Source organism: Neltuma alba, unplaced genomic scaffold (genome assembly GCF_004799145.2).
Source record: "Neltuma alba isolate B1F8T4 unplaced genomic scaffold, ASM479914v2 tig00010245_pilon, whole genome shotgun sequence".
NCBI lineage: Eukaryota > Viridiplantae > Streptophyta > Magnoliopsida > Fabales > Fabaceae > Neltuma > Neltuma alba.
The window spans coordinates 1-7,337 of NW_021635173.1; the positions used below are offsets into that span (position 1 = coordinate 1).

The 7,337-nt window shown below is 35.3% G+C and overlaps 1 pseudogene; it reads right to left on the reverse strand.

Annotated features, from left to right (window-relative positions):
• Positions 1–8: 8 nt before the first annotated feature.
• LOC114755278 (probable LRR receptor-like serine/threonine-protein kinase At1g34110) lies at positions 9–2,548 on the reverse strand (annotated as a pseudogene).
• Positions 2,549–7,337: the final 4,789 nt, after the last annotated feature.

Sequence of the window (7,337 nt, forward strand, 5' to 3'; positions counted from 1 at the left end):
TAACCTAGGAGCCTCACAATATTCCTATGCCGGATGTGCCCAAGAATCTGAATTTTCTGCACAAAAAGTCCACAGTTTTTCTCCTCTTTGTTTGCTTTCCAAAGCTTCTTTACTGCTATCAACTCCCCGTTAGGCATTTCAGCCCTGTATACAATGCCAGAGCAACCCTTCCAATCACATTCTCATCCTTCAAGCAATCCAAGATATTATCTATGGTGAAGTTTAGTTTTTGAAATGGAATGAAAGTCCAAGGATATGAGAAATCCTCAGCTACTGAAGCAGATGATGATGTCCCCAAAGATTTTTCAATCATATTCCTGTGGTTTCGTGTCACCAAAATCCAAGATGCAATGACAATTATGGTAACTGAGGCAAGAATTACCGATATCAAGGCTATGGTTTTGGCAGATTTTAGACCATTTTTTCGAAGCAGACTAGAACATGTGGTCCCGTCAAGGGATTCACAAAGATGGGGATTCTCAAAATATGAGTTTGAAGATAGGGTTCTAAAGAAAGGAGTTACTGGGATAGGACCGGAGAAGTTGTTGTAGGAGATATTTAGGGAAGTGAGACTGGTGAGGGAACCAAGAACCTTGATTCCTCCATGGAGCAAATTATAAGAAAGATCAAGTGACTGTAACTGTGTCAAACCGCTGATTGACTCGGGGATTTCTCCTGTAAATGCATTCGAGCTCAAGTCCAAACTGATAGTTAAGCTTGTAACATAACCAATCTCAGTTGGGATGTCACCAGAGAAGTTGTTGTAACTCAAATCCAATAGAGTTAGCTTCTGCAACTTTCTGATGGATTTTGGAATTGAACCTGTGATTAAATTATTGTTGAGAATCAGCTTGTTCAAATAACTTAAGTTTCCAAAGCTCCAAGGAATTTCACCTGTCAAACTGTTTCTACTGAGATCTAGCTGCTCTAAATTTACAAGCTCCCCAATCTGAGATGGGATATCCCCAGTAATGTGATTATTATGAACATCTAAAGCTCTAGAACTGTGATGTTCCCAATCTCCACTGGCAAGCTTCCAGAGAAATGGTTGATGTACAAGTCGAGGAACACCAGATTCTGCAGTTGGCCAATCTCTCTGGTATATGTCCTGAAAGCTGATTTTCTCCAAGCCTCAACCGTACTAGAGACTCACAATTTGAAACGCTTGGTGGCAATTCTCCAGATAAGGAAATTTCCCAGAAGCAAAAGCTTACTCAGCTTCTTCAATCCGAAATTTCATCTGGAATTGAACCTGTTAGCTTGTTCCTTGAAAGGTCAAGTGCATAAAGTTCTGTACAGTTACCAAAAGAGGCAGGTATGGCTCCAGACACGAATTCCCCCCCCACAAGAAAAAACTCTGTAAAGACTTCAATCTCCCAACTTCCCATGGAATAGTACCTGATAATTGATTCTTGTCAAGCTGAAGGTTAGCAAGAAGTGGAGTGCAAGTTAGCAGTGCAGTTGCCCATGGTATTTTCCCTGTGAGAGAATTGTCTGATAGATGAAGCTGTTCTAGAACCATCAGCTTCCCAAAATCAAGTGGTATTTCACCAGAAAGTTCATTAGCAGAGGCATCAAACACAACAAGTGATGAGCAATTGGAAATCTCAGCAGGGATTGACCCAGTCAAGGCATTGCCCCAGAGAAGCACGCTAGTAAGCTTTTGCAACTTGCCCAGTTGAGGTGGGATAGAACCTGTCAGCTTATTCATGTGCAAATATAGATTCCTTAGCTCAGAACACAAACCAAGCTCCGGTGGTACAGAACCAGAAATTTCTGTATCATAAAGTGCTAGCGTTTGGAGATTGATCAAGTTCCCGAATGTAGACGGAATAACACCCGAAAGTCCAGTGGCTGCGGCCCCAAATGTAGTGAGATTGGTGAGTAGTCCTAGTTGTAGTGGAATCGCACCGCTTAGATAGGGATTACCCCCAATTCGAAACTCTTGTAGAGATGTCAAAGAGCCTAATTGTGATGGGATTGACCCGTTAAGGAGATTGTCTTGAAGGCAGAAAACTTGAAGTGAAGTAAGATTAGCAAGTTGCTGAGGGATCTTTCCAGTCAATCCATTGGAGTTCAAGTAAAGGAACTGCAGCGAAGAGAGTCTGCCGAGTTCTCCAGGAATGGAACCAGTGAGAGAATTTGAAGAGATGTCAAGGAGGCGAAGATGGGAGAGTTGGCCAAAAGAAGGTGGGATGGAGCCAGATATATTAGTGGAAGACAGATTGAGAAGTTGCAGATATGATAAAGAAGAAAGCTGGGAAGGCAGAGAGGAAAGGTTAAGGAAGTGTCTGGAATAGATAATGAAATGACTCTGCCTTGTGGGGAGCAAGTGACGCCATGCCATGAACAAGGGGTTTGGCTTGATGGGTTCCATGAAGAGAGAACAGAAGAGGAGGATTTTGCGGAAGGGTCAGCTGAAGATATAAGGGAAAGAAGGGCCTGTCCATCAGGTGAGAGAGAGGAGACTTGTTCGATCTTTGCCATGATCAACCACAAGAAGAACAGAGAAAATAATAGGGATGGGGTGACACTAGAAGGAACAATATTTCCCATTTAGGAAATGGATAGTGACTTAATGGTGAAACTGAAGAAGACTAATAAGAACTGGGTCTAAAAGTTTAGTGTAGTCAGTCGTCCTGCTGTTGAAGATGGTGGTGAAGCTCATAAAAGTCCACTCAAGGAGACAACATGCATGTGAAGGAGGTTTCTATTGAGGTATGATGCTTAAGTTTCACACTAGCCTTTTCAATACTTGCATGTGAAACATAAGAGATTGTGGCATCTATCTATATTTAAGAAGGAAGTGAGAAAACTGGCAATAAAAACAGTATTACCTATTCCTCTGCCTTGCCAGAAAATGCACTTGCCTTCACATTCTTGCTGCATTACTGTTCTTTTTTAGTGCTAATGGTGGTGGAAAGGACGGCACAGTGGCTATTCCCAGTTCTGGCTTTGTTGAGAGCTATAGATAACCATTATTGGGTTTCCATAATTCGCGTGAATGCTTGCAGGTAATGGGGTTTAGCTCGGCGGTGGTAGAGAAGAGGGTGAGCTTTTTTTGAGTTCAAAGCACCTGGAAAACCTCCACACCCAGATAGGTATGGCATTTAAATAGTATAGCCTAGTTATTTTATTCGCTGGTTTGGCTTCTTAGGTTGTTCAATGTACCATATTGCCCTGCTTTTGGCGCTATTTGTCTCTGAGCAGAGCCGTTTACATAAAATATTGAGTGCGGAGTGGGCTTCTACAACAGCGGCTCTTTATTTCTCTTATTATCTTCTGCAATAATTTTAATCTTTCTCGACTTTTAAAACGTATTAGCTTTTATCTTTAATATAAGATCTACTTAATAAATCTGATTAGATTAAAAAAATTAGTTTAATCAGTTATTTTTCAAAAATATACTATGTTGGTTTTCTTAAAATATCTTTTCAAATCATTTGCATTTAGACTACCCCTTGCCACAAACTTTTTTAATATAGACAATTAATAGAGATAGTTTGAAAAAAATGATAAATATATTAAGGATAAAACATATTGAAATCTTATATTTAAAACTAAACTCAATCTCCAACTAGTTTTTATATTAGAGATTAGAAGTAGTATGTTATAAATATAATCAGTATGCATATGATAAAGTGAGGGAAATTTGTGTACAAAACGAAACGTCTTGCCATGTAAGAGGTAGGATAGCCATATCTCTGTTATTTAAGCCTCAGGAAAAACATTCAACTTGGAAAAAAATCAGACTAGTGACAGGTTTTCCAAAGACCTCATTAGGAAAGTCCCGCTAGGGCTACAACCACATTTGTAATTCTAACAAATAACAGTTAACAAAATTTCCAGCTCCTTATTGATGACTCAAAATGGAATCTTGCTGCTTATAAGAATGAAAGAAAGTTAGATGAAGTGAAGACAAAGAAGTGACTGTTTGTCTTTGTATTGTTCGTATATCAATGCTTAGAATAAATAAACAAATAAATAAAACAAGATTTAACATGATCAAAGTACCCTTTTTGTATATTTTGGATTAATCCATGTCAAAATTGGGCATATAAATCACTACAAAACGGTGCTGAAGCAAAGTTATAAGGATTCCTTATCCATCTGGTGTTTGGGACTGGGGCTATATTTCGGACAGTAGCAAGAGATTCAGAGCTTGATGTCCATGTTTATGTGCAAGTGTTGATATAGGAGTGAGAACGCCTTCCTTGGGAACAGAAGAGTACTTGATGATAATAATATAGGAGTGAGGCAGCTTAGGAGATTGTGAAAGTTAAGAGGGTTGGAGAAGCAAAACAATTTCAATGTCTTTTTTTCTTTTTGTATACATAAACTAAACCATAAGTTACAGGACCATCCATCATAAAGGGCTTGAAAGCAAGAGTAGCGTAGATACAGATGAACAGATCCTGGAGCATGTGGTTACGAGAGAGAGATAAGGAAGAAGTGGCAAGAGTCTGTAAATACATACACACACATTTATATATTGCGAAGATTTTACTTTTGTTTGTTTATCCTTTTTACTGTCTGATTGGTTACTGTGAAAACTGTGAAGGGTGGAATTAAGAAAGGCCAGAGTGACTTGGTTTCCGAGGAAGAGGAGGTGGGTTGGTTTTGGGAGTGGAGCAAAAAAGAAAAGAAAAATTATGTCACATGAGAGAGAGAGTGTGTTTTGGAATAGTTTAGGGCACAATTAACGATTGGGGTTCTTATTAGGGTTCAGGTTTTGACTGTTTCCTCTTGCAGTTTCAGCTGCACGAGGCCTTACCTCTCATAATTGTCACACAATTTTTGAACTGAGAAGCTTGTACTTAAAGTCGCAACCTTGAAGAGGCAGCCATTAATTATTTTTCTTTGCTTTTGGCATGGAAAATCTGGTTTTTATCCATAAACAAAAAAACTTCCGTTAGTTTTTTATTGATCAAAGGATTCTGGTTAAAATCTCTATCGTTTGCATAAATCACATGTAAGAATCATGACAATTCAGTAACAAAACTCAGAAACGACCAAGTTTAGTTTTACAGATAACCCGCTTGATGAAATGCTCCAATGGTTCTTAACATACTCCGAGGAGATTTGCTTCGAGCAATGGCGTAATTAGCATGAAAATCATAAACCCTGCAAGAAATTGAACACCTGAATCTGATAAGAACAACAGTACTCTAACAAATATACACTTTAATGGAGAGAATAGTGGCCAAGTGTACCTGAAGCAGAAGAGTTGAAAATGGAGGTCCCAGAGATTTACCACTTAAATGCAAAGAGGCAACCATTTTTCTTCTGTTATTCTCCAATGTTTACTGAATTTGGATTCGGATTTTATCAAGAGTACGTGATAACTAGATCAGTATCATATATTCATTGATTTACATGCACACTTCAATTAGTGTTGTGGCAGAAGAAAGCGTGGTTTTCTTCTTCTTTTTTTTGTTGGGGGGCTGGGGGAGGAAGAAGAAAGCGGAGAAAATTGCAAATTACAATCACTTTTTTTTGTTTATCTTGTTAAGATAAGTAATTTATAAACATTTAAGAACAGAATTAATTATTTATAATAAATCTATGTTGATTTTTTTAATATCTTCTTAATCATTACACATACCAATGAAGGCCTTTAATATATGCAATTTATAGAACTATAGTTTGATAAAAAAAAGTTATAAATTTAAGAGACAAACTAACTTGAGGTTTTATATTTGCAATCTATATAAATTCATTAACCAGCTCTTGCATTTATAACTGAAGTAAAAATATTTTTTTTATTTTTGAAATTTGATATTAATCTTTGTCTTAAATTCTTTAAGTAGATATTGATTTAATATTATATTTATAAAATATAATATTCCTCTGGTCTTATTTATAAGGCACTTCTAATATATTTCATATAGACCAAGAAAAATCTTAAAATATATTAACTCTCCATTAAAATATAATAATTTTTCAACTTTACCCATATTTAATATATATACCTTTTGAAAAAGATAACTACTTACATCATAATAAACGAAGGACAAAATAGTATATTCACACTGAAAATTTAATAAAATGACCTATAAATATGACGACAACAAAAAAATTCTCTCTCTACCCTATAAATAGGATCAGAGGAGTATGTTAGAATACAATCATGAGTTTCATCACTAAAAGTTTAAGAAATTGTTTATAATCAAGTTTTCAAAAATTAAGATACACAAAAGACATAAAATTAAAAAAAAAAAGAATTAGCTTTTTTTTAAAACAAAAATTTTAAGAAGAGAGACGCATTAAGTCTCAGAATGCCATTTAACATTTTAAAATTCATGGATAAAGCCAGAATTCTGTTATAAATCCTTAACCTATTTGTACCAAGTTGTGTTATTAGGTAATTTAGCATTAATACTTTGCTAATGACTAGGTGTCAGAAGTACAAAAGCATCAATTTGATCCGTCAAAAATATAAATCTTTTTAATTTTAGTCTTAGTATCAATTTAACACTTTTTGGCCTACTTATTGCAACATATCTATCACTCATAGCTTTTGAGAAATGAAGCAAAAATCTAGGCTGTAAAATGAAGCAAAATGAATTAGATTTTGAGAAATGATTACAAGTTCTATTAGAGCATTACAACAATCCTTCTTGGATGAGATTATTAATCCTGAACTTTAGGATTAATAAGAGGTGAAGACCTCAGTTAACTTCTCTCTTTTGAGTAAGATCTCTTATCCCATACGCTCAACACATCAATTAAGGACTCTTTATATAGAGCCTTGTTTAACTAACTAAACTGGGTTTAATCCTTTCAACAGAGTCAATTAAATTTTAATGAGAAAATTAATATTTTGGTCCTTATAATTTTCACTCATTTGTAACTCAGTCATTATATTTTGACTTGGTGCAACCCAGTCCCTATAATTTTAACTTGATTGTAACTTAATCCCGAAAATTTGATTCGCTACAACTTAGTTCCTATACTTTTAACCATTTTATAATTTAGTCCCTCTTTTTATTGGATATATAATATTATTTTTCAAAAACACAAGGACTTAATTATACAATGGATAAAATTATAGGGACTGAATTACAACAGTCAAATTTCAAGGACTGAGTTACAAGCAAGTCAAAACTATAAGGATTGAGTTGTATCGAGTTAAAGTATACTAGTATAGGGACTGAGTTACAAACATATCAGAACTATAAGGACCGAAATATTAATTTTTCCAATTTTAATTAATAAATAAAATTATACATTATTTTTGTCGTCAACAGTAAGTATATATTACTTTTTTTTTAATATATAGAAAGTCAATTTATTCAACTAATGAAATGGTAAAACAATACATATAAAACTATCAA